Source organism: Pseudorca crassidens, chromosome X, assembly GCF_039906515.1.
Source record: "Pseudorca crassidens isolate mPseCra1 chromosome X, mPseCra1.hap1, whole genome shotgun sequence".
NCBI lineage: Eukaryota > Metazoa > Chordata > Mammalia > Artiodactyla > Delphinidae > Pseudorca > Pseudorca crassidens.
Genome location: NC_090317.1, coordinates 125762066 through 125777897, shown reverse-complemented (window position 1 = coordinate 125777897; position 15832 = coordinate 125762066).

Here is a 15832-nt window from a genome sequence, read left to right as displayed (position 1 = left end):
TTATACCGCATAACAGGCAGCCTGGAGTTAGGCAGCGCAGTTGGTTAATTTCAGTGAGCCAGGGACGCAACAATGTATCAAAGACCCAGGCAAGCGTTCCCGCCCTAGCATTTTACACTTAGACCACCGAGGATGGCTGGCTGCAGCACTTAACCGACATTCCCACGCAGACAGTAAAGACCAGTAAGAAAGAGAAGCGCTTTTATCACATCCACCCCTCTCTGGGCGGAGAGAGGGGGATCTTTCCTTCCAGATGTGCTTGCCCCCGCTCTTTCCCCTCACCATGAAAACTTCTCTCAGTGGCCGGGACTATATCACATGTCCATGCCCGAAACCAATCACAGCAAGAGGAATGGTTCTCAGGCCTAGCTGCACATTGGAATCACCTGGGAGCTGTGGAAACAATGTTAACGCTAGGCAAGAGTAGGTTTTAAAAGTTCCCCAGCTATTCCATATGTATACTCAGAAGCCAGGCCTACGGTCTCTGGTGGGAGGTCTACTCTGAGGACTTGGGAAGGCAAACACCTGTACAAAACTGGGGTTCTGCTAGCAGCCACGGACCTGGAACAGCCAAAGGCCACGTGTGAACTATTAATAAATTTGCTGCATGGACATACCTTGCTATAGCCAAGAGAAGGGATCTCTGCAGGTAAGTCGCCCACTAGACGACCTATTACGAGAAATAAAAAAAGATTTCTGTTATAAGAGATTTGATAGCTATCTTAATCCGCTAATCCCCTGCAAAAAAAAAAAAAGTGGAGGAGGAAAATACCTTATAAACTTCAGCTCGAGTGTTGAATTAATTAAACAAGGAGGTCCTTAGATGGAGGTGGCTCTAATGCCTTGGAGGCCTATATAAGCAAACCAAAATCAAAATCTAATCCTGTAAATGCCTCAAGGTTACCAGATTGAAACCTAAGGACGACCAATCCCAAACAGCCAACTAAGCTTGAAGCTACATCCCATCGATAATTTCCTTACCTTGGTTATGCCTTTTCTCTATAAAAGTTCCCCCCCTACCCAGTTCCGGTCAGCAGGCCACTCCTAACCACTTCCGGTTTGGTGCTGCCCGATTCTGATTTTTCTTCAGACTCTTAAGAATTTTTAATATGCCTCAGTTTATCTTTTAATAGTTCTGATGTCAGAACAGGGAACCAAAGGAGCCCCCAGGAGCACTGAGCAAACAAGCAGAGGTACCTGTGAAGCCCCTTGACCGGCTGCCTGCTCGCTGCCTCTGGAGGTGGGCGAGTTCGTCTCGGAGGCTGGATCCCAGCTCCGGCTTTTACGTTATGAGCTTTCAGACTTCGAGCCTTTCTTTCTCCGGAGTGGGGCGAGAAACTGGCCAGAATCAGACTTGTTCCGACTCAGCAACCGAACCGATTCCAGGGACGAACTGTGTCCAACTTACAAAGGGGACGAGGACCAGGACGACTTAGAAAATGGACCAGGTCCGATGACAAACTCGGTCCGTCCGACTTTGAAACTGGAGCCGGTGCACAACAAAGTGGTTCCGCCTTAGAAACCGAAATGGGTCTGGGGACGGACTGGGTCCAACTTAGAAACCAGACCCGGTCCAGGACAGATTGGGTTTGACCTAGAAACCGGACTGGGTCCAGTATGAGGCCTCAGGTGAATAAAATTTTGTTTTAAGGTTAACCTTACCAAAGATAATCCTGAGTTACAGTGGCCACAGTGGAGAACTTTTAACCACCTGAGATAACCTTATCCCCTTACGAGGTGCCCTAGAGGAAAGGGGTCTCAGCCAGGCACTCACTCTGAAGGGTAGAGGGAAAGTTATTCTTCCTCCTCTACAGTTTCTAGTGACCAGGATGAGACCTACTGGGACACCCCACTCACTCCGAATCCTGCAGACGGCATCCTGGGAAAACTGGCAGAAGCCTGGCAAAGGGTAAGAATTCTTACCAAGGTCAGCTCTCCAAAATCTGTGGAGCCTGGTCGAGAGAGGAAGGGAAAATTTCACGTTGTCCCTTCCTTTCCCAATTTACATTGGCTGTAAAACACATTGGTTATGGAGCCTTTCCCTCCCAGGGAGAGCTGTGAGATATCAATGTTTTACCTGGTCTTCTCTAGGATGCCCAGAGGCATCTCATGCAATACAAACTCCAGGGAAGTCATTCTTATCGGGGAAAAAAGAAGTGGCAGCAGCAGCTATTTGGACATTGAGTGAATGAAAAATCTTAACACTTTTTCCCACTAGTATTAGTAAAATCTTTAACCATCTGAGCAGGTAAACTTAACTTATTCTATCTGCCAGAAACACAATTGGAACCCAACCATTCTTTTATAAACTAGTGAATTTTGCATCATTGTATGTATCTCATGCCTAAAAAGTTGAAACAAAAGCTATAAGACCTCTGCATCTGTCTGTATGTTTATGTATGTAGGTGATAAATATGTGATATTCTTCTACCTTTGGATGGTATAGCCAAAATTCATTTGTAAAGAGCTCTATTTAATAGGCTGAAAAAACAAACATTTATATAAATCAAGTGTATGCTAAGAAATGTACAGACCAACCCAAGTGTTTTTCAAGTTCACGTGATCTAGCATAATCTTTGGTGAATGAAAGCTAGTTTAATCCTGTTGGTTTAATTGAAACAGGCATGTCTCTAGAGTGATCAGTATTAAGTAGAATATTTTTATTCTACCAAGGTTAACTAAAGTCAAATACGCTTTTGCAATCTCTGTTACATAATTTGTCAGCAAGAATGGTAACTTAAGATGATGGCTGGCTGTTCAATGTCTCATGAAATTTTCAGGAGTAATCTAAACAATTGTTAAGAACAAGTAAATTAAGGAGATGTAAGATAAAAATTTGTAAGTGTACTTTTCAGCAATAATCATGCCTTATGGTATATTTGCTTAAGAATAGTTTCCAAACTTTTTGGTAACTTAAAACCTTAAAGTTGGATGAGATAAGTTAAATGAAGGCTAGTCATTGAACATCTAGATCATTTCCAAGTAAGATAAAATACTGCAACGTTAATTACTGAACATAGATTTATCCACTTTTGGCTTTCTTTGGCAGAGGAACTGAAGATATTCGGTTCTATCAGTAAGCATATTTTGTGCCACATTGAAAAATTACTAAGAGGAAGAATATACTTCTAGAAAGTGTGAAAAGTATTTATAAATTTGCCAATCCACAGAATGCTAATGTAACAGTCCACACTGATCACTTCTTAGTTTTCACTAGGAATAAAGGATTCTAAAAGGTCAAGAATTCTAATAAATATATGTAATTAAAGCCAGTTAGAAATAAGAACGGTGAGAGGAAAGAACTGTGTATCTGTAAACTGAACTGGATCCTGAGTTCTTCTAGTTTCCTCAGATGTCTGGTTGCAACTCTCCAAACTAATGTTTCCAATTTTCTCCCACTCTTCTGATTTCGAATCACGAAGAATATGACTGCCCTTGAACCTCCTTGGAAGGGACGATACCAGGTCCTTCTCACTACCCAGATCACAGACAAATTTCAGGGAATTGAACCTGGGTACACATCCCCCAATTAAAAAGGGCTTCTCCAGAATCTTGGAACTGCACGCCAGCTGGAGATGTAAAATTAAAAGTAACTAGGGGGGCCGGCCGAGCTGACCACGCACAGACCCGGCGCGGCGGCACTGCGGCCCCAGGGCAGCCGGCGCCGGGGACATGCGCTGATTCGATCCCTCCGGAGAAGAGTTAAAAAGTGAAAAGAGGGGATCCAGGGACAACTTCCCCGGGAGAACGCACGGCAGGCCTCAGGTTGGTACAACGTCATGCCGGCCTCTGCCGCCGCAGGCCCACCCCGCACGCCGTGCCCCTCCCTCTCCCCCGGCCTCAGTGCGCCAGAACCGCCGAATCAGCGGCTCCTTTAACCCCGTCCTGTCTGAGCAAAAAACAGACGCCCTCCAGCGACCTACACGCAGAGGCGGGGCCAAATCCAAAGCTGAGCCCCTGGGAGCTGTGAGAACAAAGAAGAGAAAGGGAAATCTCTCCCAGCAGCCTCAGAAACAGCGGATTAAAGCTCCACAATCAACTTGATGCACCTGCATCTGTGGAATACATGAATAGACAACCAATCATCCCAAATTGAGGAGGTGGGCTTCGAGGGCAAGATCTATGATTTTTCCCCCTTTTCCTCTTTTTGTGAATGTGTATGTGTATGCTTCTGTGTGAGATCTTTTCTGTATAGTTTTGCTTCCACCATTTGTCCTAGGGTTCTATCCGTCCATGGTTTTATTTAAATTTTTTTTCTTAATAAATTTAATAACTTTATTATACTTTACCTTCTTTCTTTCTTTCTTTCTTTCTTTCTTTCTTTCTTTCTTTCTTTCTTTCTTTCTTTCTTTCTTTCCTTCCCTCCTTTGGACAACGAATCATCTCAAATTGAGGAGGTGGTCTCTGAGAGCAAGATTTATGATTTTATCCCCTTTACCTCTTTTTGTGAGGGTGTATGTGTATGCTTCTGTGTAAGATTTTGTCTGTATAGCTTTGCTTCCAACATTTGTCCTAAAGTTCTATCCGTCCCTTTTTTTTCTAAATAAGTATTTTTTAATTCAATAACTTTATTATACTTTATTTTATTTTACTGTATCTTCTGTCTTTTTCCCTTCTTTCCCTCCTTCCTTCCTTCCTCCCTCCCTCCCTCTCTCCTTTCTTTCCTTCTTGCCTTCTTTCCTTCTTTGCTTCTTTCTTTCTTTCTTCCCTCCTTCCTTCCTTCCCTCCTTTCTTTCTTTCTTTCTTTCTTTCTTTCTTTCTTTCTTCATACTACTACTAATTCTCTCTACTTTTTCTCCCTTTTATTCTGAGCCGTGTGGATGAAAGGCTCTTGGTGCTCCAGCCAGGAGTCAGGGCTCTGCCTCTGAGGTAGGAGAGCCAACTTCAGGACACTGGTCAACAAGAGACCTCCCAGATCCACATAATATCAAATGGCGAAAATCTCCCAGAGACCTCCATCTTAACACCAGCACCCAGCTTCACTCAACGACCAGCAAGCCACAGTGCTGGACAACCTATGCCAAACAACTAGCAAAACAGGAACACAGCCCCACCCATTAGCAGAGAGGCTGCCTAAAATCATAATAAGGCCACAGACACCCCAAAACACACCACCAGACGTGAACCTGCCCACTAGAGAGACAAGATCCAGCCTCATCCACCACAACACAGGCACTAGTCCCCTCCACCAGGAAGCCTACACAACCCACTGAACCAACCTTAGCCACTGGAGACAGACATCAAAAACAGCGGGAATGACAAACCTGCAGTCTGCAAAAAGGAGACCCCAAACACAGTAAGATAAGCAAAATGAGAAGACAGAAAAACACACAGCAGATAAAGGAGCAAGATAAAAATGCACCAGACCTAACAAATGAAGAGGAAATAGCCAGTCTACCTGAAAAATAATTCAGAATAATGATAGTAAGGATGATCTGAAATCTTGGAAATAGAATGGAAAAAATGCAAGAAACAGTTAACAAGGACCTAGAAGAACTAAAGATGAAACAAGCAACGATGAACAACACAATAAATGATATTAAAAGTACTCTAGATGGGATCAATAGCAGAATAACTGAGGCAGAAGAACGGATAAGTGACCTGGAAGATAAAATAGTGGAAATAACTACTGCAGAGCAGAATAAAGAAAAAAGAATGAAAAGAACTGAGGACAGTCTCAGAGACCTCTGGGACAACATTGAACACACCAACATTCGAATTATAGGGGTTCCAGAAGAAGAAGAGAAAAAGAAAGGGACTGAGAAAATATTTGAAGAGATTATAGTTGAAAACTTCCCTAATATGGGAAAGGAAATAGTTAATCAAGTCCAGGAAGCACAGAGAGTCCCATACAGGATAAATCCAAGGAGAAATACGCCAAGACACATATTAATCAAACTGTCAAAAATTAAATACAAAGAAAGCATATTAAAAGCAGCAAGGGAAAAACAACAAATAACACATAAGGGAATCCCCATAAGGTTAACAGCTGATCTCTCAGCAGAAACCCTACAAGCCAGAAGGGAGTGGCAGGACATACTGAAAGTGATGAAGGAGAAAAACCTGCAACCAAGACTACTCTACCCAGCAAGGATCTCATTCAGATTTGATGGAGAAATTAAAACCTTTACAGACAAGCAAAAGCTGAGAGAGTTCAGCACCACCAAACCAGCTTTACAACAAATGCTAAACGATCTTCTCTAGGCAAGAAACACAAGAGAAGGAAAAGACCTATAATAACGAACCCAAAACAATTTAGAAAATGGGAATAGGAACATACATATCGATAATTACCTTAAATGTAAATGGACTAAATGCTCCCACCAAAAGACACAGATTAGCTGAATGGATACAAAAACAAGACCCTTATATATGCTGTCTACAAGAGACCCACTTCAGACCTAGAGACACATACAGACTGAAAGTAAGGGGATGGAAAAAGATATTCCATGCAAATGGAAACTAAAAGAAAGCTGGAGTAGCAATTCTCATATCAGACAAAATAGACTTTAAAATAAGGACTATTAGAAGAGACAAAGAAGGACACTACATAATGATCAAGGGATCGATCCAAGAAGAAGATATAACAATTGTAAATATTTATGCACCCAACATAGGAGCACCTCAATACATAAGGCAAATACTAACAGCCATAAAAGGGGAAATCGACAGTAATACATTCATAGTAGGGGACTTTAACACCCCACTTTCACCAATAGACAGATCATCCAAATGAAAATAAATAAGGAAACACAAGCTTTAAATGATACATTAAACAAGATGGACTTAATTGATATTTATAGGACACTCCATCCAAAAACAACAGAATACACATTTTTCTCAAGTGCTCATGGAACATTCTCCAGGATAGATCATATCTTGGGTCACAAATCAAGTCTTGGTAAATTTAAGAAAATTGAAATTGTATCAAGTATCTTTTCTGACCACAACGCCATGAGACTAGATATCAATTACAGGAAAAGATCTGTAAAAAATACAAACACATGGAGGCTAAACAATACACTACTTAATAATGAAGTGATCACTGAAGAAATCAAAGAGGAAATAAAAAAATACCTAGAAACAAATGACAATGGGACACAACGACCCAAAACCTGTGGGATGCAGCAAAAGCAGTTCTAAGGGGGAAGTTTATAGCAACACAAGCCCACCTTAAGAAGCAGGAAACATCTCGAATAAACAACCTAACCTTGCACCTCAAGCAATTAGAGAAAGAAGAGCAAAAATACCCCAAAGCTAGCAGAAGGAAAGAAATCATAAAAATCAGATCAGAAATAAATGAAAAAGAAATGAAGGAAACAATAGCAAAGATCAATAAAACTAAAAGCTGGTTCTTTGAGAAGATAAACAAAATAGATAAACCACTAGCCAGACTCATCAAGAAAAAAAGGGAGAAGACTCAAATCAATAGAATTAGAAATGAAAAAGGAGAAGTAACAACTGACACTGCAGAAATACAAAAGATCATGAGAGATTACTACAAGCAACTCTATGCCAATAAAATGGACAATCTGGAAGAAATGGACAAATTCTTAGAAAGGCACAACCTGCCAAGACTGAATCAGGAAGAAATAGAAAATATGAACAGACCAATCACAAGCACTGAAATTGAAACTGTGATTAAAAATCTTCCAACAAACAAAAGCCCAGGACCAGATGGCTTCACAGGCGAATTCGATCAAACATTTAGAGAAGAGCTAACACCTATCCTTCTCAAACTCTTCCAAAATATAGCAGAGGGAGGAACACTCCCAAACTCCTTCTACGAGGCCACCATCACCTTGATACCAAAACCAGACAAGGATGTCACAAAGAAAGAAAACGACAGGCCAATATCACTGATGAACATAGATGCAAAAATCCTCAACAGAATACTAGCAAACAGAATCCAAAAGCACATTAAAAGGATCATACACCATGATCAAGTGGGGTTTATTCCAGGAATGCAAGGATTCTTCAATATACGCAAATCAATCAACGTGATAAACCATATTAACAAATTGAAGGAGAAAAACCATATGATCATCTCAATAGATGCAGAGAAAGCTTTTGACAAAATTCAACACCCATTTATGATAAAAACCCTGCAGAAAGTAGGCATAGAGGGAACTTTCCTCAACATAATAAAGGCCATATATGACAAGCCCACAGCCAACATCATCCTCAATGGTGAAAAACTGAAAGCATTTCCGCTAAGATCAGGAACAAGACAAGGTTGCCCACTCTCACCACTGTTATTCAACATAGTTTTGGAAGTTTTAACCACAGCAATCAGAGAAGAAAAGGAAATAAAAGGAATCCAAATCGGAAAAGAAGTAAAGCTGTCACTGTTTGCAGATGACATGATACTATACATAGAGAATCCTAAAGATGCTACCAGAAAACTACTAGAGCTAATCAATGAATTTGGTAAAGTGGCAGGATACAAAATTAATGCACAGAACTCTCTGGCATTCCTATATACTAATGATGAAAAATCTGAAAGTGAAATCAAGAAAACACTCCCATTTACCATTGCAACAAAAAGAATAAAATATCTAGGAATAAACCTACCTAAGGAGACAAAAGACCTGTATGCAGAAACGTATAAGACACTGATGAAAGAAATTAAAGATGATACAAATAGATGGAGAGATACACCATGTTCTTGGATTGGAAGAATCAACATTGTGAAAATGACTCTACTACCCAAAGCAATCTATAGATTCAATGCAATCCCTATCAAACTACCACTGGCATTTTTCACAGAACTAGAACAAAAAATTTCACAATTTGTTTGGAAACACAAAAGACCCCGAATAGCCAAAGCAATCTTGAGAACGAAAAAAGGAACTGGAGGAATCAGGCTCCCTGACTTCAGACTATACTACAAAGCTACAGTAATCAAGACGGTATGGTACTGGCACAAAAACAGAAAGATAGATCAATGGAACAGGATAGAAAGCCCAGAGATAAACCCACGCACATATGGACACCTTATCTTTGATAAAGGTGGCAGGAATGTACAGTGGAGAAAGGACAGCCTCTTCAATAAGTGGTGCTGGGAAAACTGGACAGGTACATGTAAAAGTATGAGATTAGATCACTCCCTAACACCATACACAAAAATAAGCTCAAAATGGATTAAAGACCTAAATGTAAGGCCAGAAACTATCAAACTCTTAGAGGAAAACATAGGCAGAACACTCTATGACATAAATCACAGCAAGATCCTTTCTGACCCACCTCCTAGAGTAATGGAAATAAAAACAAAAATAAACAAATGGGACCTAATGAAACTTCAAAGCTTTTGCACAGCAAAGGAAACCATAAACAAGACCAAAAGACAACCCTCAGAATGGGAGAAAATATTTGCAAATGAAGCAACCGACAAAGGATTAATCTCCAAAATTTACAAGCAGCTCATGCAGCTCAATAACAAAAAAACAAACAACCCAATCCAAAAATTGGGTTTAGGCAGAAGACCTAAATAGACATTTCTCCAAAGAAGATATACAGACTGCCAACAAACACATGAAAGAATGCTCAACATCATTAATCATTAGAGAAATGCAAATCAAAACTACAATGAGATATCATCTCACACCAGTCAGAATGGCCATCATCAAAAAATCTAGAAACAATAAATGCTGGAGAGGGTGTGGAGAAAAGGGAACACCCTTGCACTGCTGGTGGGAACGTGAATTGGTTCAGCCACTATGGAGAACAGTATGGAGGTTCCTTAAAAAACTACAAATAGAACTACCATATGACCCAGCAATCCCACTACTGGGCATATACCCTGAGAAAACCAAAATTCAAAAAGAGTCATGTACCAAAATGTTCACTGCAGCTCTATTTACAATAGCCCGGAGATGGAAACAACCTAAGTGCCCATCATCGGATGAATGGATAAAGAAGATGTGGCACATATATACAATGGAATATTACTCAGCCGTAAAAAGAAACGAAATTGAGCTATTTGTAATGAGGTGGATAGACCTAGAGTCTGTCATACAGAGTGAAGTAAGTCAGAAAGAGAAAGACAAATACCGTATGCTAACACATATGTATGGAATTTAAGAAAAAAAAATGTCATGAAGAACCTAGGGGTAAGGCAGGAATAAAGACACAGACCTCCTAGAGAACGGACTTGAGGTTATGGGGAGGGGGAAGGGTGAGCTGTGACAGGGCGAGAGAGAGTCATGGACATATACACACTAACAAACGTAGTAAGGTAGATAGCTAGTTGGAAGCAGCCGCATGGCACAGGGATATCGGCTCGGTGCTTTGTGACAGCCTGGAGGGGTGGGATAGGGAGGGTGGGAGGGAGGGAGACGCAAGAGGGAAGAGATACGGGAACTTATGTATATGTATAACTGATTCACTTTGTTATAAAGCAGAAACTAACACACCACTGTAAAGCAATTATACCCCAATAAAGATGTTTAAAAAAAAAGTGAAAAAAAAATTTAAAAAAAGTAACTAGGGGGCTTCCCTGGTGGCGCAGTGGTCGAGAGTCCGCCTGCCGATACAGGGGACCCGGGTTCGTGCCCCCGGTCCGGGAAGATCCCACGTGCCGCGGAGCGGCTGGGCCCGTGAACCACGGCCGCTGAGCCTGCGCGTCCGGAGCCTGTGCTCCGCAATGGGAGAGGCCACAACAGTGAGAGGCCCGCGTACCGCAAAAAAAAAAAAAAAAAAAAAAAAAAAAAAGCATTGCAACTTTTGTAAAAGAGTAACTACAACTTTGTATCAGAATATTCCCTAACCACAAAACACATTGTTACAATGTAGGTCTGCATATCACCCAAGACTAAAGTAACAAAAAAGTATCTACTTGCAAGGTCAAACTTAGGCCATAGGCTGTTACAACTCATCAATGGGCTGTTCCAGAGATTCATTTAAAGTTTCTTTCTAACATTAAAGAGCGATTCCAGTGAAACTGTATCATATATGGTCATTAGGTTTACCCTTCATTCACAAAGCCTATTTAACCCTGAATACATGCGAAGCACTTCTTCAAAGTCACCAGCGCTTACGTCTTTATGTCCAGGTTAAAAAAGAAAACGCATTCTCAGTGGGAGGGCCATTTCACCAATAACACCCAAATGAGCAGTAAAGATCATGCTAGGTGCCAGTAACTTAACTCTCTACCACTGCACAAGAGGTGTGATCAGGGCAGTTTGGGCTGCACCAGGATTTATTATACCGCATAACAGGCAGCCTGGAGTTAGGCAGCGCAGTTGGTTAATTTCAGTGAGCCAGGGACGCAACAATGTATCAAAGACCCAGGCAAGCGTTCCCGCCCTAGCATTTTACACTTAGACCACCGAGGATGGCTGGCTGCAGCACTTAACCGACATTCCCACGCAGACAATAAAGACCAGTAAGAAAGAGGAGCGCTTTTATCACATCCACCCCTCTCTGGGCGGAGAGCGGGGGATCTTTCCTTCCAGATGTGCTCGCCCCCGCTCTTTCCCCTCACCATGAAAACTTCTCTCAGTGGCCGGGACTATATCACATGTCCATGCCCGAAAGGTTAACAAAAGTCAAATACGCTCATGTAATCTCTGTTATATCATTTGTCACCAAGAATGGTAACTTAAGATGATGGCTGGCTGTTCAATGTCTCATGATATTTTCAGGAGTAATCTAAACAATTGTTAAGAACAAGTAAATTAAGGAGATGTAAGATAAGAATTTGTAAGTGTACTTTTCAGCAATAATCATGCCTTATGGTATATTTGCTTAAGAATAGTTTCCAAACTCTTTTTGGTAACTTAAAACCTTAAAGTTGGATGAGATAAGTTAAATGAAGGCTAGTCATTGAACATCTAGATCATTTCCAAGTAAGATAAAATACTGCAACGTTAATTACTGAACATAGATTTATCCACTTTTGGCTTTCTTTGGCAGAGGAACTGAAGATATTCGGTTCTATCAGTAAGCATATTTTGTGCCACATTGAAAAATTACTAAGAGGAAGAATATACTTCTAGAAAGTGTGAAAAGTATTTATAAATTTGCCAATCCACAGAATGCTAATGTAACAGTCCACACTGATCACTTCTTAGTTTTCACTAGGAATAAAGGATTCTAAAAGGTCAAGAATTCTAATAAATATATGTAATTAAAGCCAGTTAGAAATAAGAAAGGTGAGAGGAAAGAACTGTGTGTCTGTAAACTGAACTGGATCCTGAGTTCTTCTAGTTTCCTCAGATGTCTGCCTGCAACTCTCCAAACTAATGTTTCCAATCTTCTCCCACTCTTCTGATTTCGAATCACGAAGAATATGACTGCCCTTGAACCTCCTTGGAAGGGATGATACCAGGTCCTTCTCACTACCCAGATCACAGACAAATTTCAGGGAATTGAACCTGGGTACACATCCCCCAATTAAAAAGGGCTTCTCCAGAATCTTGGAACTGCACGCCAGCTGGAGATGTAAAATTAAAAGTAACTAGTGGGCTTCCCTGGTGGCGCAGTGGTCGAGAGTCCGCCTGCCGATGCAGGGGACCCGGGTTCGTGCCCCCGGTCCGGGAAGATCCCACATGCCGCGGAGCGGCTGGGCCCGTGAGCCATGGCCGCTGAGCCTGCGCGTCTGGAGCCTGTGCTCCGCAATGGGAGAGGTCACAACATTGAGAGGCCCGCGTACCGCAAAAATAATTAAATAAATAAAAAGTAACTAGGGAGGTTCCTCCCCAGAAGCAGTTGGCATCTTGAAGTAAACAACTCTGCCAAGATCACAGATCAAGATCTTTATCCCCAATATGAAATCTTTATTCCTTTTGCCTTCTTGCTACTTGTGTTTTCTCTCTGTTGACGCATGGAAAGACAATGCTCCTTAACTCCGACCACTATCGCTGCATCTGCTGCTAAGGCCATAACTATACAACACAAGTCCTGAGACTTTCTTGCTAAGGTGGTTTAGATAAAAGAAGTGCTTCAGATTACTTGTTGGCTGATCAAGGAGGAGTCTGTACCACAGCAAATACTTCTGCTGTATCCGGTTCAACACCTCTGGTATTGTAGCAAATACAGGAAGTTAACAAACAAGCCACTTGGCTAAAACGGGTTGATGCCCCTTCATGTGCATTCTTTGACTGATTTGATACCAACTGGTTTGATCCATGGGGCCCTGGTTAAGGAGGATACTTCAGTCTCTCTGTATTATCTTCCTAATAGTCCTCACTGTAGAGCCCCTGGTGTGCTATGTTCTCTCAATGGTCTTAAATGCATGGTCACAGCCATCAGCAGTACATCAGATGGTCCCACTGCACTTAGAGAAACAGAAACAAGATGAATAACGAGATAAACAGCAAAAACAATTCTTCCACGGATCTGACATCAAAACCTATGTGAGTTTCACAATGAGACAAGAACAATTTTACTCTTTTGGTGACCGAGAGTGGCGCTAATACCAAAGTTTTGTTCAATCTCTCCCATATGAGAGGATGACCAAAAGGGGAGAACTGGGGCTTCCCTGGTGGCGCAGTGGTTGAGAGTCCGCCTGCCGATGCAGGGGACCCGGGTTCGTGCCCCGGTCCGGGAAGATCCCACATGCCGCGGAGCAGCTGGGCCCGTGAGCCATGGCCGCTGAGCCTGCGCGTCCGGAGCCTGTGCTCCGCAACGGGAGAGGCCACAGCAGTGAGAGGCCCGCGTATCGGGGAAAAAAAAAAGGGAGGGGGGGAATAACAGTCTAATTAATTAAACAAAGAGGCCATTAGACCGAGGTGGCTCTAATGCCTTGGCAGTCTAGGTAAGCAAACCAAAATCTAAGCCTGTTAGTTCCTCAAGGTTATGAAATCAAAATGCTAAGGACAACCAATCACAAACAGCCAACTGGTCTTTATGCTGTAGCCAATCAACACTTGCCTTACATCTGCCTTTTCTCTGTGAAAGCCTCTCCCTGAGCTACTCACAGTGTGGCACTCCTAACCACATCTGGTTGGGTACTGCCAGATTCCAACAGATTTCTGCTCAAATAAACTCTTAAAATGTTTAATATCTTCAGTTTAACAAGAGCACTTCCACTCGGGAGCTTTTTCTGACACTCTCCCTCCTCGTAGGGAGATGTAAGCACTTGTGTCTGTTCTCTTCCGGGCCAGCTTTATCAGAGCACTCATGAGGCTTGCACTTGCTTGCATGCTCTGCCCCTCCTGAAATGTGTCCTCTTTGAGGCCAGGGGTAATATCTGTATCCTACTTTATGTGTCTAGCATCCAGCACACAGGAGGCTCACACAAAGGCATTTACACAAAGGCATATACAGTGAATAGACTGATTTATTCCTAAAACAACACTGAGGTAGAAGCCACTATTATCTTCACTTTAAATGTAAGAAAACTGCATCACAGAGAGGCTAATCACTTGTCCAAGGTTACACATGAACTAGGAAGTGACAAGTGTGGGACTGGATCCCAGAGCCCACCATGTTCTTTACCTTTACCCGCAAGAGGAAAAGATGCTCTACCCGCATTAGACATGGAGACCTCTCTGGTGGGTCCTAATCTGGATGAGGGCTGCAACGGGTGTTCCCATTGGTGGGATTCGTAGCTTTTATGATACTGAAGGCTTTTGCATTCTTGGACTTTTTGGGGAGACGGGGAAAAAGACATTGCTCAAGGACATAAGGGGTAGAAATGGAGAGAAACAAAAGAAAGCAGCCAAAGTTTTGCTGTGAAAGCCTAGAATCTGGAGAGGAAATCTCCATTCACCAGCAAGAAAAATAAAAACATTAATACTTGAGTTATGGCTTAACCATGACATGCAATTGCTTGTGCCCCAGAGCTCCCCCTGCCATTTACGGGGAACACCATCGTCAAAATCTCGTCCCTGATAAACCACAACCTGAAGAGTAATCATGACTCCAGTTCTGGCTTCTCCACTGTATTATCCCAGACACAGGTCTTCCGTGGCTTCCCCCAACCTGTCCCTCCTCTGATAGCCCTTATTCTGGCCAATGGACCTAGCACTCACCCAACTGGTTATGCCAGAAAATCTGGAAGTCTTCCAAGATTCCTCCTTCACTTTCCACCTTCACATTCAATTGATCTCTGAGTTTTGTGGATTCTATTTCATAAATCCATAATCTATCCAATCAGTCTTCACTGTATGCTAAGAGTGTGCAATGATGAACTGGATGAGATTCCCTCCAGCCCTGCCTTCCCAAGCTTCAAGGAGTTGAACATCTTAAAGAGGACATTTTGCAAATGAACAGCCCTCCTACTGCAGAGTAGTAAATGCAAGAAATGGATAAATAGAGGGCTGGTGGGGTGGGGGAAATCCCGGAGGGGTGTATCGTCATCTAGGGAAGCCTGAGGGGTTTTCTCTTGGCTGTGTCCAAAGTGAAGTCTGTATGTGTACCAGGAACCCAGTGAAGGCGGAGGCAAGTGCAAATTTCTGGAGTCAAGAACAGAGCCCAGAGTGTGGCGGACTGGCAATTCACTACCACCCCAGAGCCTCAAAGCTGGTCTCCAGTTGGGTCTTAATTCAGCAACTACACTGCCTAAAGACTTTCCATTCCTCAAAAGAAAACAAACCCAGCACCATCTTTCCTGTCTGTAGAGGTTTGCCCTTCAAGAAGCGTCTCCCAGCATTTGTCATTCGTCCTGAGCATCCCCTCAGGTACCTGCTAGTACAACACCTCTCACCTGTAGGGAGTTTTCGGTGTACAGTATTGGAGAAGACAGACCTTGAGGGAGCATCTCTGCGAGTTCTGGGGGTTGGAAAACCATGGAACGACCTGGTAAGGACCCATCAGCCTCGCCGCCCACGGCTCACCCGCTGTCACTGGGAGCCTCCAGGCCTGCCACCTGCTTGTCCTGGCCCCG